The sequence below is a fragment of the Lithobates pipiens genome, unplaced genomic scaffold, assembly GCF_037356315.1.
Source record: "Lithobates pipiens isolate NorthernLeopardFrog02 unplaced genomic scaffold, aLitPip1_a1.2 Scaffold_1, whole genome shotgun sequence".
Lineage (NCBI taxonomy): Eukaryota > Metazoa > Chordata > Amphibia > Anura > Ranidae > Lithobates > Lithobates pipiens.
This window is the reverse complement of record NW_027507685.1, coordinates 241,975,998-242,001,659: the sequence shown is the minus strand read 5'-3', so window position 1 is coordinate 242,001,659 and position 25,662 is coordinate 241,975,998. Positions and strand designations below refer to the sequence as shown.

Here is a 25,662-nt window from a genome sequence, read left to right as displayed (position 1 = left end):
GGTAGCAGCTGGACACTATCGTCTGGGCTTCTGCTTCGTTAAGGGCCAAAAAATGCTCCGCCATCCATCGGCCTGGTTTTCTCAGTTGCGCTGAGCCTTGTCAAGCTTTTCGCGCTTTTAGGCCCACATGGTCAACTCGGCCAGCTGTTAAGAGACTAGGATAACCCACTGCTAACCAGCTGTAGCTAGAAGTGCCTCCTTCACCCCATTTTGGAGACCTTGGTTCTGACGGAAGAAAGCCGTATTTGCCCACTCCAAAGTGCATCAACGCCATCTTGGGTATTTGCCATTGACTTCGTCTCGCTAGCCTGGGAAGAACGGGGCACACCTCTCCCTGGTGGTCTAGTGGCTAGGATTCGGCGCTCTCACCGCCGTGGCCCGGGTTCGATTCCCGGTCAGGGAATTCTTCTTTGCCCTGGTAGCAGCTGGACACTATCGTCTGGGCTTCTGCTTCGTTAAGGGCCAAAAAATGCTCCGCCATCCATCGGCCTGGTTTTCTCAGTTGCGCTGAGCCTTGTCAAGCTTTTCGCGCTTTTAGGCCCACATGGTCAACTCGGCCAGCTGTTAAGAGACTAGGATAACCCACTGCTAACCAGCTGTAGCTAGAAGTGCCTCCTTCACCCCATTTTGGAGACCTTGGTTCTGACGGAAGAAAGCCGTATTTGCCCACTCCAAAGTGCATCAACGCCATCTTGGGTATTTGCCATTGACTTCGTCTCGCTAGCCTGGGAAGAACAGGGCACACCTCTCCCTGGTGGTCTAGTGGCTAGGATTCGGCGCTCTCACCGCCGCAGCCCGGGTTCGATTCCCGGTCAGGGAATTCTTCTTTGCCCTGGTAGCAGCTGGACACTATCGTCTGGGCTTCTGCTTCGTTAAGGGCCAAAAAATGCTCCGCCATCCATCAGCCTGGTTTTCTCAGTTCCGCTGAGCCTTGTCAAGCTTTTCGCGCTTTTAGGCCCACATGGCCAACTCGGCCAGCTGTTAAGAGACTAGGATAACCCACTGCTAACCAGCTGTAGCTAGAAGTGCCTCCTTCACCCCATTTTGGAGACCTTGGTTCTGACGGAAGAAAGCCGTATTTGCCCACTCCAAAGTGCATCAACGCCATCTTGGGTATTTGCCATTGACTTCGTCTCGCTAGCCTGGGAAAAACGGGGCACACCTCTCCCTGGTGGTCTAGTGGCTAGGATTCGGCGCTCTCACCGCCGCGGCCCGGGTTCGATTCCCGGTCAGGGAATTCTTCTTTGCCCTGGTAGCAGCTGGACACTATCGTCTGGGCTTCTGCTTCGTTAAGGGCCAAAAAATGCTCCGCCATCCATCGGCCTGGTTTTCTCAGTTGCGCTGAGCCTTGTCAAGCTTTTCGCGCTTTTAGGCCCACATGGTCAACTCGGCCAGCTGTTAAGAGACTAGGATAACCCACTGCTAACCAGCTGTAGCTAGAAGTGCCTCCTTCACCCCATTTTGGAGACCTTGGTTCTGACGGAAGAAAGCCGTATTTGCCCACTCCAAAGTGCATCAACGCCATCTTGGGTATTTGCCATTGACTTCGTCTCGCTAGCCTGGGAAGAACGGGGCACACCTCTCCCTGGTGGTCTAGTGGCTAGGATTCGGCGCTCTCACCGCCGCGGCCCGGGTTCGATTCCCGGTCAGGGAATTCTTCTTTGCCCTGGTAGCAGCTGGACACTATCGTCTGGGCTTCTGCTTCGTTAAGGGCCAAAAAATGCTCCGCCATCCATCGGCCTGGTTTTCTCAGTTGCGCTGAGCCTTGTCAAGCTTTTCGCGCTTTTAGGCCCACATGGTCAACTCGGCCAGCTGTTAAGAGACTAGGATAACCCACTGCTAACCAGCTGTAGCTAGAAGTGCCTCCTTCACCCCATTTTGGAGACCTTGGTTCTGACGGAAGAAAGCCGTATTTGCCCACTCCAAAGTGCATCAACGCCATCTTGGGTATTTGCCATTGACTTCGTCTCGCTAGCCTGGGAAGAACAGGGCACACCTCTCCCTGGTGGTCTAGTGGCTAGGATTCGGCGCTCTCACCGCCGCAGCCCGGGTTCGATTCCCGGTCAGGGAATTCTTCTTTGCCCTGGTAGCAGCTGGACACTATCGTCTGGGCTTCTGCTTCGTTAAGGGCCAAAAAATGCTCCGCCATCCATCGGCCTGGTTTTCTCAGTTCCGCTGAGCCTTGTCAAGCTTTTCGCGCTTTTAGGCCCACATGGCCAACTCGGCCAGCTGTTAAGAGACTAGGATAACCCACTGCTAACCAGCTGTAGCTAGAAGTGCCTCCTTCACCCCATTTTGGAGACCTTGGTTCTGACGGAAGAAAGCCGTATTTGCCCACTCCAAAGTGCATCAACGCCATCTTGGGTATTTGCCATTGACTTCGTCTCGCTAGCCTGGGAAAAACGGGGCACACCTCTCCCTGGTGGTCTAGTGGCTAGGATTCGGCGCTCTCACCGCCGCGGCCCGGGTTCGATTCCCGGTCAGGGAATTCTTCTTTGCCCTGGTAGCAGCTGGACACTATCGTCTGGGCTTCTGCTTCGTTAAGGGCCAAAAAATGCTCCGCCATCCATCGGCCTGGTTTTCTCAGTTGCGCTGAGCCTTGTCAAGCTTTTCGCGCTTTTAGGCCCACATGGTCAACTCGGCCAGCTGTTAAGAGACTAGGATAACCCACTGCTAACCAGCTGTAGCTAGAAGTGCCTCCTTCACCCCATTTTGGAGACCTTGGTTCTGACGGAAGAAAGCCGTATTTGCCCACTCCAAAGTGCATCAACGCCATCTTGGGTATTTGCCATTGACTTCGTCTCGCTAGCCTGGGAAGAACGGGGCACACCTCTCCCTGGTGGTCTAGTGGCTAGGATTCGGCGCTCTCACCGCCGCGGCCCGGGTTCGATTCCCGGTCAGGGAATTCTTCTTTGCCCTGGTAGCAGCTGGACACTATCGTCTGGGCTTCTGCTTCGTTAAGGGCCAAAAAATGCTCCGCCATCCATCGGCCTGGTTTTCTCAGTTGCGCTGAGCCTTGTCAAGCTTTTCGCGCTTTTAGGCCCACATGGTCAACTCGGCCAGCTGTTAAGAGACTAGGATAACCCACTGCTAACCAGCTGTAGCTAGAAGTGCCTCCTTCACCCCATTTTGGAGACCTTGGTTCTGACGGAAGAAAGCCGTATTTGCCCACTCCAAAGTGCATCAACGCCATCTTGGGTATTTGCCATTGACTTCGTCTCGCTAGCCTGGGAAGAACAGGGCACACCTCTCCCTGGTGGTCTAGTGGCTAGGATTCGGCGCTCTCACCGCCGCAGCCCGGGTTCGATTCCCGGTCAGGGAATTCTTCTTTGCCCTGGTAGCAGCTGGACACTATCGTCTGGGCTTCTGCTTCGTTAAGGGCCAAAAAATGCTCCGCCATCCATCGGCCTGGTTTTCTCAGTTCCGCTGAGCCTTGTCAAGCTTTTCGCGCTTTTAGGCCCACATGGCCAACTCGGCCAGCTGTTAAGAGACTAGGATAACCCACTGCTAACCAGCTGTAGCTAGAAGTGCCTCCTTCACCCCATTTTGGAGACCTTGGTTCTGACGGAAGAAAGCCGTATTTGCCCACTCCAAAGTGCATCAACGCCATCTTGGGTATTTGCCATTGACTTCGTCTCGCTAGCCTGGGAAAAACGGGGCACACCTCTCCCTGGTGGTCTAGTGGCTAGGATTCGGCGCTCTCACCGCCGCGGCCCGGGTTCGATTCCCGGTCAGGGAATTCTTCTTTGCCCTGGTAGCAGCTGGACACTATCGTCTGGGCTTCTGCTTCGTTAAGGGCCAAAAAATGCTCCGCCATCCATCGGCCTGGTTTTCTCAGTTGCGCTGAGCCTTGTCAAGCTTTTCGCGCTTTTAGGCCCACATGGTCAACTCGGCCAGCTGTTAAGAGACTAGGATAACCCACTGCTAACCAGCTGTAGCTAGAAGTGCCTCCTTCACCCCATTTTGGAGACCTTGGTTCTGACGGAAGAAAGCCGTATTTGCCCACTCCAAAGTGCATCAACGCCATCTTGGGTATTTGCCATTGACTTCGTCTCGCTAGCCTGGGAAGAACGGGGCACACCTCTCCCTGGTGGTCTAGTGGCTAGGATTCGGCGCTCTCACCGCCGCGGCCCGGGTTCGATTCCCGGTCAGGGAATTCTTCTTTGCCCTGGTAGCAGCTGGACACTATCGTCTGGGCTTCTGCTTCGTTAAGGGCCAAAAAATGCTCCGCCATCCATCGGCCTGGTTTTCTCAGTTGCGCTGAGCCTTGTCAAGCTTTTCGCGCTTTTAGGCCCACATGGTCAACTCGGCCAGCTGTTAAGAGACTAGGATAACCCACTGCTAACCAGCTGTAGCTAGAAGTGCCTCCTTCACCCCATTTTGGAGACCTTGGTTCTGACGGAAGAAAGCCGTATTTGCCCACTCCAAAGTGCATCGCCATCTTGGGTATTTGCCATTGACTTCGTCTCGCTAGCCTGGGAAGAACAGGGCACACCTCTCCCTGGTGGTCTAGTGGCTAGGATTCGGCGCTCTCACCGCCGCAGCCCGGGTTCGATTCCCGGTCAGGGAATTCTTCTTTGCCCTGGTAGCAGCTGGACACTATCGTCTGGGCTTCTGCTTCGTTAAGGGCCAAAAAATGCTCCGCCATCCATCAGCCTGGTTTTCTCAGTTCCGCTGAGCCTTGTCAAGCTTTTCGCGCTTTTAGGCCCACATGGCCAACTCGGCCAGCTGTTAAGAGACTAGGATAACCCACTGCTAACCAGCTGTAGCTAGAAGTGCCTCCTTCACCCCATTTTGGAGACCTTGGTTCTGACGGAAGAAAGCCGTATTTGCCCACTCCAAAGTGCATCAACGCCATCTTGGGTATTTGCCATTGACTTCGTCTCGCTAGCCTGGGAAAAACGGGGCACACCTCTCCCTGGTGGTCTAGTGGCTAGGATTCGGCGCTCTCACCGCCGCGGCCCGGGTTCGATTCCCGGTCAGGGAATTCTTCTTTGCCCTGGTAGCAGCTGGACACTATCGTCTGGGCTTCTGCTTCGTTAAGGGCCAAAAAATGCTCCGCCATCCATCGGCCTGGTTTTCTCAGTTGCGCTGAGCCTTGTCAAGCTTTTCGCGCTTTTAGGCCCACATGGTCAACTCGGCCAGCTGTTAAGAGACTAGGATAACCCACTGCTAACCAGCTGTAGCTAGAAGTGCCTCCTTCACCCCATTTTGGAGACCTTGGTTCTGACGGAAGAAAGCCGTATTTGCCCACTCCAAAGTGCATCAACGCCATCTTGGGTATTTGCCATTGACTTCGTCTCGCTAGCCTGGGAAGAACGGGGCACACCTCTCCCTGGTGGTCTAGTGGCTAGGATTCGGCGCTCTCACCGCCGCGGCCCGGGTTCGATTCCCGGTCAGGGAATTCTTCTTTGCCCTGGTAGCAGCTGGACACTATCGTCTGGGCTTCTGCTTCGTTAAGGGCCAAAAAATGCTCCGCCATCCATCGGCCTGGTTTTCTCAGTTGCGCTGAGCCTTGTCAAGCTTTTCGCGCTTTTAGGCCCACATGGTCAACTCGGCCAGCTGTTAAGAGACTAGGATAACCCACTGCTAACCAGCTGTAGCTAGAAGTGCCTCCTTCACCCCATTTTGGAGACCTTGGTTCTGACGGAAGAAAGCCGTATTTGCCCACTCCAAAGTGCATCAACGCCATCTTGGGTATTTGCCATTGACTTCGTCTCGCTAGCCTGGGAAGAACAGGGCACACCTCTCCCTGGTGGTCTAGTGGCTAGGATTCGGCGCTCTCACCGCCGCAGCCCGGGTTCGATTCCCGGTCAGGGAATTCTTCTTTGCCCTGGTAGCAGCTGGACACTATCGTCTGGGCTTCTGCTTCGTTAAGGGCCAAAAAATGCTCCGCCATCCATCGGCCTGGTTTTCTCAGTTCCGCTGAGCCTTGTCAAGCTTTTCGCGCTTTTAGGCCCACATGGCCAACTCGGCCAGCTGTTAAGAGACTAGGATAACCCACTGCTAACCAGCTGTAGCTAGAAGTGCCTCCTTCACCCCATTTTGGAGACCTTGGTTCTGACGGAAGAAAGCCGTATTTGCCCACTCCAAAGTGCATCAACGCCATCTTGGGTATTTGCCATTGACTTCGTCTCGCTAGCCTGGGAAAAACAGGGCACACCTCTCCCTGGTGGTCTAGTGGCTAGGATTCGGCGCTCTCACCGCCGCGGCCCGGGTTCGATTCCCGGTCAGGGAATTCTTCTTTGCCCTGGTAGCAGCTGGACACTATCGTCTGGGCTTCTGCTTCGTTAAGGGCCAAAAAATGCTCCGCCATCCATCGGCCTGGTTTTCTCAGTTGCGCTGAGCCTTGTCAAGCTTTTCGCGCTTTTAGGCCCACATGGTCAACTCGGCCAGCTGTTAAGAGACTAGGATAACCCACTGCTAACCAGCTGTAGCTAGAAGTGCCTCCTTCACCCCATTTTGGAGACCTTGGTTCTGACGGAAGAAAGCCGTATTTGCCCACTCCAAAGTGCATCAACGCCATCTTGGGTATTTGCCATTGACTTCGTCTCGCTAGCCTGGGAAGAACGGGGCACACCTCTCCCTGGTGGTCTAGTGGCTAGGATTCGGCGCTCTCACCGCCGCGGCCCGGGTTCGATTCCCGGTCAGGGAATTCTTCTTTGCCCTGGTAGCAGCTGGACACTATCGTCTGGGCTTCTGCTTCGTTAAGGGCCAAAAAATGCTCCGCCATCCATCGGCCTGGTTTTCTCAGTTGCGCTGAGCCTTGTCAAGCTTTTCGCGCTTTTAGGCCCACATGGTCAACTCGGCCAGCTGTTAAGAGACTAGGATAACCCACTGCTAACCAGCTGTAGCTAGAAGTGCCTCCTTCACCCCATTTTGGAGACCTTGGTTCTGACGGAAGAAAGCCGTATTTGCCCACTCCAAAGTGCATCAACGCCATCTTGGGTATTTGCCATTGACTTCGTCTCGCTAGCCTGGGAAGAACAGGGCACACCTCTCCCTGGTGGTCTAGTGGCTAGGATTCGGCGCTCTCACCGCCGCAGCCCGGGTTCGATTCCCGGTCAGGGAATTCTTCTTTGCCCTGGTAGCAGCTGGACACTATCGTCTGGGCTTCTGCTTCGTTAAGGGCCAAAAAATGCTCCGCCATCCATCGGCCTGGTTTTCTCAGTTCCGCTGAGCCTTGTCAAGCTTTTCGCGCTTTTAGGCCCACATGGCCAACTCGGCCAGCTGTTAAGAGACTAGGATAACCCACTGCTAACCAGCTGTAGCTAGAAGTGCCTCCTTCACCCCATTTTGGAGACCTTGGTTCTGACGGAAGAAAGCCGTATTTGCCCACTCCAAAGTGCATCAACGCCATCTTGGGTATTTGCCATTGACTTCGTCTCGCTAGCCTGGGAAAAACGGGGCACACCTCTCCCTGGTGGTCTAGTGGCTAGGATTCGGCGCTCTCACCGCCGCGGCCCGGGTTCGATTCCCGGTCAGGGAATTCTTCTTTGCCCTGGTAGCAGCTGGACACTATCGTCTGGGCTTCTGCTTCGTTAAGGGCCAAAAAATGCTCCGCCATCCATCGGCCTGGTTTTCTCAGTTGCGCTGAGCCTTGTCAAGCTTTTCGCGCTTTTAGGCCCACATGGTCAACTCGGCCAGCTGTTAAGAGACTAGGATAACCCACTGCTAACCAGCTGTAGCTAGAAGTGCCTCCTTCACCCCATTTTGGAGACCTTGGTTCTGACGGAAGAAAGCCGTATTTGCCCACTCCAAAGTGCATCAACGCCATCTTGGGTATTTGCCATTGACTTCGTCTCGCTAGCCTGGGAAGAACGGGGCACACCTCTCCCTGGTGGTCTAGTGGCTAGGATTCGGCGCTCTCACCGCCGCGGCCCGGGTTCGATTCCCGGTCAGGGAATTCTTCTTTGCCCTGGTAGCAGCTGGACACTATCGTCTGGGCTTCTGCTTCGTTAAGGGCCAAAAAATGCTCCGCCATCCATCGGCCTGGTTTTCTCAGTTGCGCTGAGCCTTGTCAAGCTTTTCGCGCTTTTAGGCCCACATGGTCAACTCGGCCAGCTGTTAAGAGACTAGGATAACCCACTGCTAACCAGCTGTAGCTAGAAGTGCCTCCTTCACCCCATTTTGGAGACCTTGGTTCTGACGGAAGAAAGCCGTATTTGCCCACTCCAAAGTGCATCAACGCCATCTTGGGTATTTGCCATTGACTTCGTCTCGCTAGCCTGGGAAGAACAGGGCACACCTCTCCCTGGTGGTCTAGTGGCTAGGATTCGGCGCTCTCACCGCCGCAGCCCGGGTTCGATTCCCGGTCAGGGAATTCTTCTTTGCCCTGGTAGCAGCTGGACACTATCGTCTGGGCTTCTGCTTCGTTAAGGGCCAAAAAATGCTCCGCCATCCATCGGCCTGGTTTTCTCAGTTCCGCTGAGCCTTGTCAAGCTTTTCGCGCTTTTAGGCCCACATGGCCAACTCGGCCAGCTGTTAAGAGACTAGGATAACCCACTGCTAACCAGCTGTAGCTAGAAGTGCCTCCTTCACCCCATTTTGGAGACCTTGGTTCTGACGGAAGAAAGCCGTATTTGCCCACTCCAAAGTGCATCAACGCCATCTTGGGTATTTGCCATTGACTTCGTCTCGCTAGCCTGGGAAAAACGGGGCACACCTCTCCCTGGTGGTCTAGTGGCTAGGATTCGGCGCTCTCACCGCCGCGGCCCGGGTTCGATTCCCGGTCAGGGAATTCTTCTTTGCCCTGGTAGCAGCTGGACACTATCGTCTGGGCTTCTGCTTCGTTAAGGGCCAAAAAATGCTCCGCCATCCATCGGCCTGGTTTTCTCAGTTGCGCTGAGCCTTGTCAAGCTTTTCGCGCTTTTAGGCCCACATGGTCAACTCGGCCAGCTGTTAAGAGACTAGGATAACCCACTGCTAACCAGCTGTAGCTAGAAGTGCCTCCTTCACCCCATTTTGGAGACCTTGGTTCTGACGGAAGAAAGCCGTATTTGCCCACTCCAAAGTGCATCAACGCCATCTTGGGTATTTGCCATTGACTTCGTCTCGCTAGCCTGGGAAGAACGGGGCACACCTCTCCCTGGTGGTCTAGTGGCTAGGATTCGGCGCTCTCACCGCCGTGGCCCGGGTTCGATTCCCGGTCAGGGAATTCTTCTTTGCCCTGGTAGCAGCTGGACACTATCGTCTGGGCTTCTGCTTCGTTAAGGGCCAAAAAATGCTCCGCCATCCATCGGCCTGGTTTTCTCAGTTGCGCTGAGCCTTGTCAAGCTTTTCGCGCTTTTAGGCCCACATGGTCAACTCGGCCAGCTGTTAAGAGACTAGGATAACCCACTGCTAACCAGCTGTAGCTAGAAGTGCCTCCTTCACCCCATTTTGGAGACCTTGGTTCTGACGGAAGAAAGCCGTATTTGCCCACTCCAAAGTGCATCAACGCCATCTTGGGTATTTGCCATTGACTTCGTCTCGCTAGCCTGGGAAGAACAGGGCACACCTCTCCCTGGTGGTCTAGTGGCTAGGATTTGGCGCTCTCACCGCCGCAGCCCGGGTTCGATTCCCGGTCAGGGAATTCTTCTTTGCCCTGGTAGCAGCTGGACACTATCGTCTGGGCTTCTGCTTCGTTAAGGGCCAAAAAATGCTCCGCCATCCATCAGCCTGGTTTTCTCAGTTCCGCTGAGCCTTGTCAAGCTTTTCGCGCTTTTAGGCCCACATGGCCAACTCGGCCAGCTGTTAAGAGACTAGGATAACCCACTGCTAACCAGCTGTAGCTAGAAGTGCCTCCTTCACCCCATTTTGGAGACCTTGGTTCTGACGGAAGAAAGCCGTATTTGCCCACTCCAAAGTGCATCAACGCCATCTTGGGTATTTGCCATTGACTTCGTCTCGCTAGCCTGGGAAAAACGGGGCACACCTCTCCCTGGTGGTCTAGTGGCTAGGATTCGGCGCTCTCACCGCCGCGGCCCGGGTTCGATTCCCGGTCAGGGAATTCTTCTTTGCCCTGGTAGCAGCTGGACACTATCGTCTGGGCTTCTGCTTCGTTAAGGGCCAAAAAATGCTCCGCCATCCATCGGCCTGGTTTTCTCAGTTGCGCTGAGCCTTGTCAAGCTTTTCGCGCTTTTAGGCCCACATGGTCAACTCGGCCAGCTGTTAAGAGACTAGGATAACCCACTGCTAACCAGCTGTAGCTAGAAGTGCCTCCTTCACCCCATTTTGGAGACCTTGGTTCTGACGGAAGAAAGCCGTATTTGCCCACTCCAAAGTGCATCAACGCCATCTTGGGTATTTGCCATTGACTTCGTCTCGCTAGCCTGGGAAGAACGGGGCACACCTCTCCCTGGTGGTCTAGTGGCTAGGATTCGGCGCTCTCACCGCCGCGGCCCTGTCTCACTAGCCTGTGAATCAAACATGACCATGATTCCTCAACATGTGTTGGCATGGGTCTATGCTTGCTTCTTCAGGAGGTCAATAGCTGCTACTAAAAGTGAAACACATAAATTCATAGATAAGATATTTTGGTATGGATTTCTTTATTTCCAACAATTTACTGTGTGATGTTCGCCAACTGTATACAGTTTTTCAGGGTGTTGAGGAGAAGGTAGAGGAAAAAGGGAGGAAAGTAATGCGGCGCGCAAAGCGCGCCGCTAAATTTGCACAGGTGGGCGTGGCTTAAAAGTGGGTGTGGTCAGATGGGCGTGTTTCTTCCAAGTGTATAGCTTGTAGTGTGCCATTTTGTATTGACAGAGTAGGGCCTGAAGAGTTTGTGGAAGTATTATAAGCTCCATTGCCAAAGCCAACAATAAGAGTCCCCAGAATATGTCAGGTCCAGCAATTATAACTCCGAGCAAGGTTCCAGGGCCCTGCAATAACCTCATCAGTTGGTAAGTTAAGTATAGTAATTTAAAGCAGCAGTAAACTGCACCAATTTTAAACAATGCCAGGTAAAGGCACAATGTGTTAGTATGCATAGCATACTAGCACATTATGAAATACTTACCTCAGAACAAAGCCCTCCAGTGCCGCGATGCCACCACTGACAGTTGCCTCTATCATCACCTGGTCTTGCATCCGGGTGCGCGTCCTCCAGCTGTCTGATTGGCCTGCAGGGTTTATGTCACTCCACTGCACAAAAAGCTCTGAAGTGACGGCAGGGATAAACGTTCCTTCAAAGTACATGCACCGGTGACGTCACCGGCCGCATGCAGTGTGAATATCTCCTAAACCTTGTAGGTTTAGGAGGTATTATAGGCTTACCTGTAGGTACAAGTGCCAAAAAAGTGCCACTTTAAGGCCTGCAAATAAGCCGGGGGAACCATCTAAAGACTCTAGAAGCTTCTCCAGACCATTTCCTCTTTGCACCACAACTGCTCTTCTCATATCAACCTGCAAACTATAACAGCCCTGGGTCCCAGCAGGCTACTATAGACTAGATGTCAGGAGATGCAAGATTGCTCTGCAGACCACAGAGCTTATTAACTAGGAAAAAGCGAAATATAGCATCTTGCTATAGTGCATGGGTGTTGCTAGGATTGTGAAAGACCTAGGGCACACAAAAAAAAAAGGAAAAAGTACTTAGCATGCCACGTTTCATAGTGGGCATGCAGAGATAGCATCTGACAGTGGCAGTGGCTTAAGAGAAATAGGTTACATAGAATCTGATAAATGTGCATAGAAACAAAAGCTCTTAGTGGCTATTCATCAAAATGTTTTTAAACAATTATAATAAAATGGAGAAAGCAGCACACTGCATAAAGTGTGAATGAACAAATACTTTGAGAGATAGCTAAATATTGAATAGATGTGCTAACATGTACCGATTTCATGCTGTGCAAAATTAATTAACGTGCTAAGTGTAAACAAAGTGGTACATACATAACTAGAATAAGTGAATAAAGTTGAAACCATCAGATTAAATTCATTGATGCATTACAAACAGAAGCAGATAGCCTGACGGCTATTAGCCACCATTTCATTGTTTCTCCACCAAAAATAAAGTGACATGTGCAATAAAACAAAAGTTTATCTGGATATTTGAGATCAGTACAGATCTTCCGCCAACTCTTTACATCACCACAACTGTGAGGATACAGGGTGCTACCAGAGGCTGCTGCCACAATACATAGGCGAAAACACACTTAATTGTAATCTGGCAGCACCATCCCACTCTGACTGGACCAAATGAATAAGCTGTTTTGCAGTTTTCAAAGGCTTGCCAACTGATATCATCACATGGTAGCTGCAGTCATAATACATGCACTAAAAAATAAAATTGACCATAGTGCATAAACCCTTTAAAAGATTATTTAATTGAAAGTTCAAGTGTTGCACTTTCAAATTTCAGTACAAACAAATGGCCGCCACCCTCACCTATAACTGGCCTTTGCAGCAAGGAGCACATGGAAGGGCAATGCATGCAGAAAATCAAAGAAAATTCCCAGCTTAACTTACCGACTAACCTGCAACCAACCAAATTGTCCTGTCTAACAGTATGTGTTAAAATCATGGGTAAACAAGAAGCCCTATCCACAAAAATCTCTTCGTTATCACCATTGGGTGGTTTCTGTGGGTTTCACCTGCGGTGAATCACTTTTTTTTTACTCTCGGGTGACTGATGGAGACACTAGTTATCTCAAGCTTATGTGGAATGGGAGACAGTGCCTGTTGAGGGACATTAGAGGGGAATATCGTGAGTTTCCAATGGATACCTGGAGGTATAAGCTACTACAGCATTTTATTACTGTTCACCTACTAGAAAGGTGGAACCTCTCTCTAATTTTGAATTTCTATCATAAACAGCCAATAGATAAGGGTTTGTTTTCTATCTCTTATAAATTGCTGAATAGACGTAGTGCCACCATAGGCCTTTTTTGGGGAGTTAGAAACAGTTAGAATGTCACTTCACAGACCTACAGAAACAGAATATGTTAGGACTGGTACATACATCTTCAATAAATATTAGATACAGAAGACAAATTATAAACTTCTGTCTAGGTGGTATAGGGTCCCGAAGATGTTGGCCGTCGCATACCCCTCAGTCTCCAATAGATGTTGATGGGGCTGCGGGCAACAAGGCTTTCATATCCCCATCTGGTGGGAATGCCCTAAGACTATGCCATTTTGGGCTGAGCTCATGAATGTTATCTCTAAAATAGCAACAGCCTTGATCAGAGACGACCCTGTGCAATGCCTCTTTCACGGTACTCAAAGTTCCATCAGGGCATATAAGAGTATAGTATAATTTCACATCTATTGGATGCAGCTAAAGAGTTAATTTCCGATCTATTGGAAAAAGCCCCAAGTACCTGATGTAGAACAATGGGTCAACAAAATTATGGAAGATGAGAAATGGCTCTGTACCAATAGTAATAGATTGAAAGAGTTTTGTGCTAAATGGGAACCATGGTTTAATTTTAGTATAGTGAACAGGAGTTTAGACTTTTCTTCTCCATGAAAGGGAGGAGACACGCCTTTATTTTTTTATTTTTTTTCCCGGATGTGGAATTCAGGAATCTTATTATGTTGCAATACAAAAAGATTCAGGGATCCCCCCCCTTTTTTTTAATATGAATGGGTGATTGTACTGGGGGATTTGTATAAGGGATGAGGTAGCCTTTTAATGTCTGTTGGTTATATGTTTGTCAACTGACTGTACAAAAGAAAAACGTAAATAACGATTATAAAAAAAAAACAAGAGTTTAGTTTGCACACATTTGCAAATACATGCGGAAACTGCAGAGCCCCGTTATGGCACCCCAATATTTTCTACAGTCCTAACTGTAAATTTTGAGAGCTTCCTTAGAAGCTTCCAACCAGTAATAAGCTTACACCACAGACAATCCATAAAGTGCATGCCACTCTGGACATCACTGCCTCAGCTCTGCTCCCCTGCTTAAGCTCGCTGTCGACTAATGTCACAGAGCTGCAGTGGCGTCACTATGGGGGGCGGAGGGCACAGCTCACAATGGATGACTCCCGCCAGAGGGGTGACACCGGGGCTGCCGCTACGCATTGCACTATACTTCAATATAGGGTCTGGTATGAATATTAAGGGGAACCCCCGAACCAAAGTTTAAAAAAATAATTGCGTGGGGTCCTCCCAAATTCTATACCAGGCCCTTCAGGTCTGGTATGGATATGAAGGGGAACCCTGTGCCAATTTTTTTTTTTAAATGGCGTAGAGATCCCCTCAAAATCCATACCAGACCTGAAGGGGAACCCTGTGCCAAAATTTAAAAAAATGGCATGGGGATCCCCCAAAAATCAATACCAGATTCTTATCCGAGCAAGTAACCTGGCAGACAGCAGGAAAAGAGGGGGGTGAGAGAGCGCCCCCCCTGAACTGTACCAGGCCACATGCCCTCAACATGGGGAGGGTGCTTTGGGGTAACCCCCCAAAGCACCTTGTCCCCATGTTGATGGGGACAAGGGCCTCATCCCCACAACCCTTGCCCGGTGGTTGTGGAGGTCTGTGGGCGGGGCTTATCGGAATCTGGAAGACCACCAGATTCTGGCCCCCCCCTTTTAAAACATTGTACCCGTACCATTTCACAAAGAGTGTCAAAATGTAAAAAAAAAAACACAAGACGCACCTAAGGACAAGTCCTTTATTAAAAAATAAAAAAATAATAATGTCCCACAAAGTCCATTCATCTTCTTCTATGGCTCCGCTGATGGACCGGAAAAAAAAACTGCCACCGATCCCCCTCTATAGGAGGATCTTACCGTCTGACGTGTCCTCGCAGGTGACAGTTCTTATATAACTGATGGCGGGTCCACACGGTGATGTACCCAGGTGACCCCACCCCGCTCTGACACACGGGGACTTCCCAATGGCTTCCCTGTGTTGGGGCCATCCATTTACGTAACTGGGTGGCCCGCCCCCTCTGACGCTCCAGGAAAGCCATGGGGAAGTCCCCGAGCATCAGGGGTGGGGTCACCTGGGTACGTTACCGTGTGGCCCCATCCTCAGTTATATAAGAACAGTCACCTGCGAGGACGCATAGATGGAGGGAGCCTCCCATGGAGGCAGATCGGTGGTGGGTTTTTGTTTTTTTCGGTCCATCAGTGGAGCCATAGAATAAGATGAATGGAATTCTTGGGACATTTTTATATTTAAATTTTTAAATAAAGGACTTGTCCCAAGGTGTGTCTTGTGTTTTTTCAACATTTTGACACTTTTTTTGTGAACTGGTCGGGTACCCATTACCATTTCAAACAGGGGGGCGGGATCTAGGGGTCCCCTTGTTAAAGGGGGCTTCCAGATTCTGATAAGCCCCCCGCAGACTCCCACAACCACCGGGCAAGGGTTGTGGGGATGAGGCCCTTGTCCCCATCAACATGGGACATCGGATAAGGGTCTAGTATGGATTTTTGGGGGACCCTCACGCCATTTAAAAAAAACAATTGTCGCAGGGTTCCCCTTAATATCCATACCAGACCCAAAGGGCCTAGTATGGAATTTGGGGAAACCCCCGCGCATTTTTTTTTTACATTTTGGATCAGGGTTCCCCTTAATATTCATGCCAGACCCAAAGGGCCCGGCAATGGACTGGGGGATCCCATGCCGTTTTTTTCAATGACTTTTATCTGTATTGCCAGGACCCGACAATTCATTATAGCCACTTTAAATTACTAACCCTGTCATTTTGTGCAGGGACTGTTCTAAACATGGTAAAAATGTGCCACTTTACAGGCACACTATAAACACCCCCCAGGTACAAAATTTAAAGGAATACTTCACTTTTATTGTTTCACTTTAAACATTATTAAAATCAGTGCTCCCAAAAAAACTTCAGTTTTTAAAACTTTTTTTGCATTGATACATGTCCCCTGGGGCAGTGCCCATGTCTCCAAACACTTTTTATGACAATAACTTGCATATTAAGCCTTAAAATTAGCACTTTTGATTTTTCACGTTCGTGTCCCATAGACTTTAATGGCGTTCGTGTGTTCAAACAAATTTTTTGCCTGTTCTCATGTTCTGCTGCGAACCAAACCGGGGGGTGTTCGGCTCATCCCTAGTTCTCATGATCGTTGGAACTCCACAAAGTGAGAGCTTGCATGGAGCCCCAGATTGAGGGAGATTGACAGTTAGTTTGTTTTTCTTCCATTTGCAAATAATCGCACCAAACTGTTGTCACCCTCTCACCAAGCTGCTTGGCGATGATCTTGTAGCCCATTCCAGCCTTGTATAGGTCTAAAATCTTGTCCCTGACATTCCTTGGACAGCTCTTTGGTCTTGGCCATGGTGGAAAGATTGGAATCTGATTGATTGCTTCTGTGTACAGGTGTCTTTTATACAGGTAACAAGCTCCCTTTAGGAGAGTGCTCCTAATCTCAGCTTGTTACCTGTATAGAAGACACCTGGAAGCCAGAAATCTTGCTAATTGATAGGGGATCCAATACTTATTTCACTCATTAAAATGCAAATCAATTTATAACTTTTTTTTAAATGCGTTTTTCTGGTTATTTGTGTTGTTGTTCTGTCTCTCACTGTTAAATTAAACCAAACATTAAAATTATAGACTGATCATTTTTTTTGTCAGTGGACAAATGTACAAAATCAGCAGGGGATCAAATACTTTTTCCCCTGACGGTAAGAACACGTTTTCCTCTTGTCCTGTCCTCCTCTGGAGAACACTGCCTGCACTAAACCACAAACCTATCACCGCCCAGGCTGCTGCACAACTTGCTTCTCCCCTCCACTAAGGATACATTTAAAAAAGACTCACATGAGAGTTAGAATGCTGAGGAGTCATTTTGGCTTCTTCTTCCTCTAGAGGTGCCTGAAATCAAAACAAGGTGGCAGGGGAAGTGAGGGGTTGTAGCACAGGCACAATATGATTGGATAAGACTGAGCAGATGCTTCCAAGATCCCTCCCTCTTCATGCTGTACGGGCACAGGAATGAGATCATCTAGCCCTTCAACTGACATGCTTTTTGCATGGGCAGTAAAAAAAAGAAAATGCCGCTCCAGGTGAGTGATGGAACCAAGTAAGTCGAGCAATGGATTCCTCCCAGGGGTGCAAACTCGTCGGCCGTGCAATTTGGATAAAAAAGAATGGATGCTTGCACACCAAGGTAGTGATGATCCTCTTTTATGTAAAATCTGTAACATGAATAACATCACAGGACAGGCAAACAGGTACAGATAGACACGGTTCACACAGAAACGCTGCGCTTATTCATTACCCTGATTTGTTCCACTGACATCCCTTAAATAGGGCTCCCCCTCGTCTAAGCCCTTGTACACACGGTCGGAGATTCCGACAACCAAATCTCTCGGATTTTGTCCGTCGGATTTTGTTCCGACGGATTTTGTCCGAAACTGTTGCATACACACGGTCGGACAAAGTTGTCGGAAAATCCGACGTGATAACGTTATTTCGCTACGACAGGACTACGTTCACGCTAGTAGCCAATAGCTTTGGTGTAGGAATTTGATCTGAGCATGCGTGGCACTTTGTCCGATCGGAATTCTCTACACATGATCGGAGTATGTCCGATCGGAGCATTTTGTCGGAAAATTTTACCAACAAGTTGGAAAACTTGGTCCGTCGGATACTCCGACGGAAACAGTCTGATGGAGACCACACACAGTCGGAATATCCGACAAAACGGTCCGATCAGACACATTCCGTCGGAATCTCCGACCGTGTGTACAAGGGCTAATGTAGGACGCGGCACGTTTGGACTCTCTCTGTATCCACCTTACCACACGGTGCCTTGATACAATAAAATTATTTAATATTCAGTGGGTTGGGAACACCCGGGCGTAGAGTTTAGTCCTAAATTAGTTTTAGTCCTAATTTTGACACCATTTTCACGGGTTTTATACCCTTTTTACATAAATGCCTTAAATATCCTTTTTTTTCCCCCTTCAAACCCCCCCACTCCCATTATGGACTTTGTAGGCACGGCTTGGACAGGATATATGTCAGAAATACAGACAAATTGTAATGTCGATACAGAACAAGAAATTGGTCTAAATCAGTTTAAGGCTAAAATGAAACATTTGCTCAAAAAGAAAGCTAAGCTATACTGGCACATTCAATTTTTGAATAAATACATCCGTGAAAATATAAGTCCTTTAGGTTTAAGAGTACACATTTTCCCGTCTCTTCAAAACAATACTCCTGAATTTAAAGTAGCATGAGAAAATATTTTGACATCATGCAGTATAAATTTGATGAAATTGCTTATTTCGCAACACCAATCTGAATTAAATTCACTTGATCAGAATATTGTATTATTGCAATCTACTAATGAGACATTGAAAACTCAAACTCTTTATGAAAAAAGGTGGCAGGAAATTAAGGATTATGTAACTAGAATCACTTGTGACATTATTTTTAAGAAGCATAACAAACGTTCCAAGGACAGACTGGCCTTCATGGAAGGCTTTGCCTATCGTTGGCAATCTATACTACATAACAGAAATCCAAGGGTAAATTCTCAAAATGATAAAAATAAAGGTTATGTTTATTCTACCACTGATGATGACACAGAATCTGATTCTACTTTGCTTTCTTCACAGTTGACGTCAAGAAAAGGCAACTCTACCTCTCATGCTACTACTTGGGCGCACGTAAACGGGAACCTTACAGTAGACACCACTCTTACTTTACATAAACCTTTTCATGACGGTTCACAATCACAAGGCAATGGCAATCATTCACATGGAAAGTACTTGGGAGCTAGTGCTCTACAAGCTATCTCACTTTTAAATTGCCAAATACAATTGAAAGGTTCTACACCCACTTCTACTACATTAGTGAATGGTACCACTGTCTCCCATGCTGTTTCTACGGATATGGGGGCATCTGACACTACAGTATCACTTTAAAATTACACTTTGACCCCTCTTCCACCAGCTACACAGCTGCAAATGTTCACATGTCAAAGTACACTTGATGCACATATCTCACAAACTGTGAATTCTAGTCCAAATTTTCAAATACCCCCAACACTCTTCCTCTCACATAGATTTAAATCTTGATGTTATTAATTTGACTCCCTACACATTTACTGCCCAGGAACTGGATGTGCTGTGTTTGGGCCTTAGCTTTTGTCCCTCTATGGGTGTTGACAAATATGAGGTCAATTAAAGACCTGTATTTATTTTCACATAACCTGACATACAAATTCCTGTTTGATGGGGATTGTCTTCACTCTTTACAAGATAAACGTATCTCCGAATCAGTTAAAAATTACACAATGGAGGATTTTCGGGCCCTTCGGGATCTAATACTATTATTGAAAGAAAATGAGCCTAAGGACGAAACGATCCTTCCAACAGAAGTATCTGTCAACCCCACCGATTGTTTACTACCCAAATTTAAACACAAATCGCAACGTTTTCCTGATCTTATGTCCAACCCGAACATTTGGGCTTTTTTAAAATCCACGGTTAAGGACCTAAAATGCAGGACATTCAGTTCCAAACCAAGTAACCTCAGATCCTCAGAACTACAAACCATCCAGCGTTTACGCAATCATGCGAATCTTGTCATAAAAGCCGCAGACAAGGGCTGTAATATTGTATTGATGACTAAAGATTCCTATATAGCTATGGCACAGAGAATACTTTGCAATAAGGAATGGTATAAACTAATCACGACTACACAAATTCTATCTTTTAAAAATGAATACCTTTTGATTATTGGATCTGCATACCAAAAAGGTTTGATTGACAAGGAGACATATGATTAAACTAAATGTGAAACATCCTAAAATGACAACATTCTATGCTCTGCCTAAAGTACATAAACATCCTACAGTCTCTCCTGACAGGCCTATAGTGTCTGGCATAGGGTTTTTACCTGAAAATGCCAGTCGTTTTGTGGATCCTGTTTTAATGTCATATTAAAGGAATGGTCGTGCCTCCTGATGCCCTGCTCGTGACCCTGGATGTGGAAGCGTTGTACTTGAGCATCCCTCACGAGCAGGGCATCAGGACAGTACGTACCTTCCTTAGGAGAACAAGATCACCACCGCTGGGATTTTTGTGAATTTGTTGTTGAATTACTTCAATTTATCCTAACTCGGAATTGTTTTACTTTTCAAGAGTCCCACTACCTCCAGGTACAGGGGGTGGCTATGGGCACATGTTGTGCACCAGCCTATGCTAACCTGTACCTGAGGGGGTAGGAACGACACATTTTTTATAATGATGCCTTATCGATGTACACCAGCCAAGCACTTTGCTGGCTGCTATACATCGATGACGTGTTCATTATCTGGACAAACATGTTGGACAAGCTTAATTCATTTGTACAGATTTTGAATCATAACTCATTCAATCTCAGTTTTACAGTGTCCAGTCATGCATCTCACATTACCTTTTTAGATCTTAATATCTTTAAGGATAAAGCAGGGTGCATAGCCTCTACCTTATTCCGTAAGGAGACAGCTGGCAATACACTTTTGCATGCAGCTAGTGCACATCCTGAAGGCCTGATACATAGTATCACATATGCACAATATGTAAGGTTACGTCGCAATTGTACACATATAGAGGAATTTAAGTTCCAGGCTAACCTCCTTCGGGATCGTCTCAAAGCTAGAGGCTATAGAAAATCTATTTTATGTAGAGCATACAACAAAGCCTCACGTCAATCACGACATTCCTTGTTGTACAAGAAAAAAACGATTAAACAGAATTCTACTGTGAGGTTTATAACCAGATTTTCTAATCATCATGCAGAAATACATAAAAAATACGTAAAATTCTTACAGCTCATTGGCCTATCCTCATTGAGGATCCAGTTCTGGCAAAATATGTAATTTTCACTTTAAGCAGATCAATTTCTTTGCATGACAAACTGACATCTAGCCATTTTTCCACCACATCTGGGAGTCGCCCATTAAGGGGGATTCATAGGTGTGGCAGCTGTGCATTTTGCCCATAGATCCAGACAGGCAAGCATTTCATACTACCTAATGGGGAACACTTTACTCCCAATTTCTACGCTGACTGTGAAACACGGGGGGTTGTCTACTTAATGCTATGCAAATACACGGCCTTCTATGTGGGTAAAACCATTAGACAATTTCGTGCCCCCATAAAGAATCATGTCTACTATTCCTCGGAGGGTAAAATGATTACATCAGTCAGTAGATACCTAGATTTATTCCACAAATTCGATACTTCGGTGGTCTCCTTTATTGCGCTTACAGTAGTCCCCCCTAATCCTCGTGGGGGTGACTGGGACAAACAGATCCTTAGAAGGGAGACTGTGTGGATTGAGCGACTTAATGCCCTTTTTGCTCCCGGCATTAATGAGGTTCAGTCTTACAGACCTTTTTTATGAATCACCGAAGTAATATTTTATTGGTTTAGTTTACATGGGTGTTTTGATTAAAAATGTATTATAATTTTTTTTCACACTACAGTATCTGTAATATGTTCTGTACTATTATTTATTTACACTACTATAATGTACAATTAGATAGTGGTATATACTTTTGTTTTGTATTAATATTTATTTACACTACTATAATATACATTTAGATATTGGTATATACGGTACTCTTGTAAAAAGGTTTTTTTTTCCTGATATTTAAGAAGTTATAGTATTAATATTATATGAAATGTTTCTTTGACTATATATGTATACATGTTTTATAATGCATTGGTGCCGGTGTATATGGACGTCTTGAGAGCACCATGCGGCCACCCAGCGTCATAGGCTTTGTTTAAGCCTGTTGACACTGGGCCTGTCTGAGCAAGAGATGGTGTTCCTCCACTCCCACCGGTCAGTGCTATGTGTTAGTGTTTGCCCCACTCTTTCCCTGCGTACTGCTCACACATAATCTCGTGCTGCGCAGGTGCGGGTAACCTTTGCGGGAGCGCATGTGCCTTTACACATTTGGCCGGCCCGGGTTATGTCACGTCAGCGTAACGGCCAATTGGTTGACTACGGGCGGGACGTGTGTACAAAAAGACACGTCCCGCCGGTGTCTTTCTTTGTAGGACACATTTATCGGTCTTCGGTGGTTCACACGCTAAGCTGTTTAGGATCCTTAAGAGGTATCTTATTTGGATTTGTCCGTCTTGGTTCCCCCCTCTTTAAAGGGGATACTGTGTACTTTGGCCTTACTTAATTTTTTTTTATTTGCCGTTTTGGATTGCAGGCTACCCCTGTTTTTGGCACTGTATGCTGGCGCCGGGCTGTCTTGATACCGTTACTTAAACGGTTCCGTTATGGTTATGGCTTAATACTATCTTTTGGCCCTCTTTTCCTGTGGCTTATTGAGAGTTGGCTTCATTCAGTACCTGATGGTGAGTTTGTGGTGCATATTATTGGGCTTTACATATATCTATTTAATAAATGATGCTACCGATGGTGGTTATTAAACAATTATTTTTCATACACTGTTTCTACTTATATGTCAGAATTCTGTTTTTGGGATCTCCTAATATATTAACCCTTTGGGGTTGGCTCCTATACATAGTATACACAGTTTATAGTGGAGGTGTTCTAGTCCGCCTTTCTTTGTTTACGGGATATCCGTTTAGCGAATTCCCACGTTATTCAGTAAGTGATTTTTTGGATAATTGTTGGTCCATTAGGATAGATTCTAGTAACCTTTTTAACCCTGGTACAAAACTTTTTTCTACTATGTTACACACGCCCCCATGGTGTTCCTTCCTTTTAGTGTCCTGTTGTACACCGGTGTTTGTCGCCTAACCAATTTTTATTTACCTTTTGATGTGTTATAGCACGTTTACTGATGAATATTTTGATATCACTCAACTATATTTTGTATTTTATTTTATCAGTCAGTTACATTAAGCTCCAGAAGAAGCGTTTGTTGAGAGACGCGAAACATGTCGAGGATAACATCACCACTCAACCCTCATTGATGTTCCACGATTTTTGGATTATGCTTTATTCCATTCATTGGATGATTATGTGGTTGCTCCACTAATATAGAGTATTTACATTATATATTTAGGTGGTAACACAATTGAAGAATAATTGGTGTGGATATCTGATGATGTTCCTTTTATGTACTGACTATTGTTTTGTCTTTGTAATATTTTTGTAAATAAAATTATTTTTTAATTACTTAGTTGTTGTAATCCATGCCTAAAAAGTCCATAGCCCATGCATTTACTTAAGACGTCAGCAGAACATCGGGGTGGGCTTAGGGGCGGGAGCGTCGCTAGTAGCAGGAGCCCCAGGCTCCAAACAGTAAATATCTTCCAGAGGTAGCTGCTGAATGGGGTGCTATGAAAGTGCTATGTAAAATTTTGTGGGAGCCAAAGCACGCTCAAGCACCCACCTAGCGCTGCCCCTGAACCTGATACATACAAAATTGAAATGCTCCTGTATAATAAAAGCCAGACCAAGCTGACAGAAGGGCTCAATAGTTACTCTTTTGGAGCACCTAAAAAGTCCATGTGATTCTTTTTGAAAAATGTTCTGATTAATTTTTGTCTTTTTTTTTTGTTTTTTGTCTGTTATGGTGAAATCCACCCAATATTTTCTCATTATAAAAAATCAGCAGCTACAGTTTTTGTAGCTGCTGACTCTTAATTTTCACATGTGACTTTGCCTTCTTGGTAAAATGCGGTAATGAATAAGCGCATTGTCGCTGTGATAAACGTGTCTACCTGTACCTGTTTGCCTGTCCTGTGGTGTTATTCCTGTTACGGATTTTACAGAGATTCATCGCTTCTTTGGTGTTCAACCATCCATTCCTTTTATCCAAATTGCATGGCCGGCAAGCCGAGGCTAGCACCCCTGGGAAGAGTCCATTACCCAGCCTACCCAGGTCCATCATTTACCTAGAGTGACATTTTCTTTTCCTAGTACTTGTACTGTGGCAGGTCGGCTCTATTGCATGTAATTACGTACCTGTATGTCATTTTGTGCAATAGCTACTCGGGGGTGTTAGTGTGCAACCCAAGGCGCAATCTCACATTGATTGGACAGTGGGGGAGCCAATCAGCAGGTCTGCAGTGTATGCCAGCCACCAATCGTTCTCAAGAGAGGCAGAATGGCAGTCTGCCTATGTAAAAAAAGGCAGATCGCTGTTCTGACAGGGGAGAAGTGTCACAAACCACGAATCAGACTGAGACAGAAGTACAGTTAAATCACACTTGTTTAATAATAATAATAATAATAATAATAAAAGGTAGAAAAAAAGATTACAAAAGCTTTGCCGTAACCTCTATCTACTACCTTCACAAATATTGAAAAATAAGTAAATGTGAATAAATTAATATAAATCATATTAAATACAAGATAAATTAATGGGATAGCATCATAGGTTACAATTCATCAACCTAAAAGGAAAGGAGCAAACATGGTTCATAATATAAAGTCCTCTATCGCAATTCTTTCCAGAACACCAAGGTGAGTCCACACTAAACAGCAAACAGGTGCCCGTCACCGAGAAGTGGATGTGCTTACCAGATGGAAGCTTAAATAAAGCCTTGTATATGAATCATCTGTGTCCTTCTCCTTATATCGTACGCTCATGGATCAGCTAACCCCAATGAGTGGCAGCGTTCACATAAACTTTTCCCACGTTCAGCGATCCCAGATAATACTAACAGTGGCTCCAAAAAGAAGAGGAAACCCTCATAGTGTAACACCGCTTGAATCATTTATTTAAAACACGTGGATATTGCACATTAGAATCCAGCATAAAATAAAAAGCCGGCCGGCATTCGGAAGCCTGTCCTCCCCTCGTACAACGTGATGGCGTCACTAGATCCACAAAGGTCCTTTTAAGGACTGGTATAGGTGTACAGTATATAGGGTGCTGGTGCACTGCTGATGACTGCTGCCCTATTCTGCAGCAGTCTTTTATCAGTGTAGGGACTGTCTGCAAATCACTAGCTACTAGGTCCACAAAGGTCCTTTTAAGGACTGGTATAGGTGTACAATATATAGGGTGCTGGTGCACTGCTGCTCACTGCTGCCCTATTCTGCAGCAGTCTTTTATCAGTGTAGGGACTGAGGGACAGTCTGCAAATCACTAGCTACTAGGTCCACAAAGGTCCTTTTAAGGACTGGTATAGGTGTACTATTTGGTGTGCAGTACATAGGTGTGTAATACACGTATAAAATACTTGCACATATAGATATCCCGCAGCGAGTTGCTGGTATTAGTGCTGGTGTCAGTGCTCTCTATCTAGGTGCTGGTGTCAGTGCTCTCTATCTCGGTGCTGGTGTGGTCTCTATCATGGGGTCAGTGCTCTTACGGTGCTGGTGTCAGTGCTCTCTATCACAGTGCTGGTGTCAGTGCTCTCTCTCTATCTCGGTGCTGGTATGGTGTCAGTGCTCTCTATCTCGGTAATGGTGTGGTGTCAGTTCCCTCTATCACGGTGCTGGTGTTAGTGCTCTCTATCACGGTGCTGGTGTCAGTGCTCTCTATCTCGGTGCTGGTGTCAGTGCTCTCTATCACAGTGTTGGTGTCAGTGCTCTCTATCATGGGGCTGGTGTCAGTGCTCTCTATCACGGGGCTGGTGTCAGTGCTCTCTATCACGGGGCTGGTGTCAGTGCTCTCTATCACAGGGCTGGTGTCAGTGCTCTCTATCTCAGTGCTGGTGTGGTGTCAGTGCTCAGTCTCTATCTCGGTGCTGGTTTCAGACAGTGAAGGAGATAGCAGCAGAGAAGCCAATCAGCAGGCAGTGCCAGCACC

The 25,662-nt window shown here is 47.1% G+C and overlaps 16 non-coding genes across 16 annotated transcripts; all 16 read left to right on the top strand.

Moving 5' to 3' along the window:
* Positions 1 to 331: 331 nt before the first annotated feature.
* Positions 332 to 403, top strand: TRNAE-CUC (transfer RNA glutamic acid (anticodon CUC)). Its single transcript has one exon. It is a non-coding gene; the product is annotated as a tRNA-Glu (tRNA).
* Positions 404 to 1,165: 762 nt separating this feature from the next.
* Positions 1,166 to 1,237, top strand: TRNAE-CUC (transfer RNA glutamic acid (anticodon CUC)). The gene has a single exon. It is a non-coding gene; the product is annotated as a tRNA-Glu (tRNA).
* A 345-nt stretch (positions 1,238 to 1,582) lies between these two features.
* On the top strand, positions 1,583 to 1,654 carry TRNAE-CUC (transfer RNA glutamic acid (anticodon CUC)). Its single transcript has one exon. It is a non-coding gene; the product is annotated as a tRNA-Glu (tRNA).
* A 762-nt stretch (positions 1,655 to 2,416) lies between these two features.
* Positions 2,417 to 2,488, top strand: TRNAE-CUC (transfer RNA glutamic acid (anticodon CUC)). Its single transcript has one exon. It is a non-coding gene; the product is annotated as a tRNA-Glu (tRNA).
* A 345-nt stretch (positions 2,489 to 2,833) lies between these two features.
* Positions 2,834 to 2,905, top strand: TRNAE-CUC (transfer RNA glutamic acid (anticodon CUC)). The gene has a single exon. It is a non-coding gene; the product is annotated as a tRNA-Glu (tRNA).
* A 762-nt stretch (positions 2,906 to 3,667) lies between these two features.
* Positions 3,668 to 3,739, top strand: TRNAE-CUC (transfer RNA glutamic acid (anticodon CUC)). Its single transcript has one exon. It is a non-coding gene; the product is annotated as a tRNA-Glu (tRNA).
* A 345-nt stretch (positions 3,740 to 4,084) lies between these two features.
* Positions 4,085 to 4,156, top strand: TRNAE-CUC (transfer RNA glutamic acid (anticodon CUC)). The gene has a single exon. It is a non-coding gene; the product is annotated as a tRNA-Glu (tRNA).
* A 759-nt stretch (positions 4,157 to 4,915) lies between these two features.
* TRNAE-CUC (transfer RNA glutamic acid (anticodon CUC)) lies at positions 4,916 to 4,987 on the top strand. The gene has a single exon. It is a non-coding gene; the product is annotated as a tRNA-Glu (tRNA).
* Positions 4,988 to 5,332: 345 nt separating this feature from the next.
* On the top strand, positions 5,333 to 5,404 carry TRNAE-CUC (transfer RNA glutamic acid (anticodon CUC)). The gene has a single exon. It is a non-coding gene; the product is annotated as a tRNA-Glu (tRNA).
* A 762-nt stretch (positions 5,405 to 6,166) lies between these two features.
* TRNAE-CUC (transfer RNA glutamic acid (anticodon CUC)) lies at positions 6,167 to 6,238 on the top strand. The gene has a single exon. It is a non-coding gene; the product is annotated as a tRNA-Glu (tRNA).
* Positions 6,239 to 6,583: 345 nt separating this feature from the next.
* On the top strand, positions 6,584 to 6,655 carry TRNAE-CUC (transfer RNA glutamic acid (anticodon CUC)). The gene has a single exon. It is a non-coding gene; the product is annotated as a tRNA-Glu (tRNA).
* A 762-nt stretch (positions 6,656 to 7,417) lies between these two features.
* TRNAE-CUC (transfer RNA glutamic acid (anticodon CUC)) lies at positions 7,418 to 7,489 on the top strand. The gene has a single exon. It is a non-coding gene; the product is annotated as a tRNA-Glu (tRNA).
* Positions 7,490 to 7,834: 345 nt separating this feature from the next.
* On the top strand, positions 7,835 to 7,906 carry TRNAE-CUC (transfer RNA glutamic acid (anticodon CUC)). Its single transcript has one exon. It is a non-coding gene; the product is annotated as a tRNA-Glu (tRNA).
* A 762-nt stretch (positions 7,907 to 8,668) lies between these two features.
* On the top strand, positions 8,669 to 8,740 carry TRNAE-CUC (transfer RNA glutamic acid (anticodon CUC)). Its single transcript has one exon. It is a non-coding gene; the product is annotated as a tRNA-Glu (tRNA).
* A 345-nt stretch (positions 8,741 to 9,085) lies between these two features.
* Positions 9,086 to 9,157, top strand: TRNAE-CUC (transfer RNA glutamic acid (anticodon CUC)). Its single transcript has one exon. It is a non-coding gene; the product is annotated as a tRNA-Glu (tRNA).
* A 762-nt stretch (positions 9,158 to 9,919) lies between these two features.
* On the top strand, positions 9,920 to 9,991 carry TRNAE-CUC (transfer RNA glutamic acid (anticodon CUC)). Its single transcript has one exon. It is a non-coding gene; the product is annotated as a tRNA-Glu (tRNA).
* The last annotated feature ends 15,671 nt before the right edge of the window (positions 9,992 to 25,662 follow it).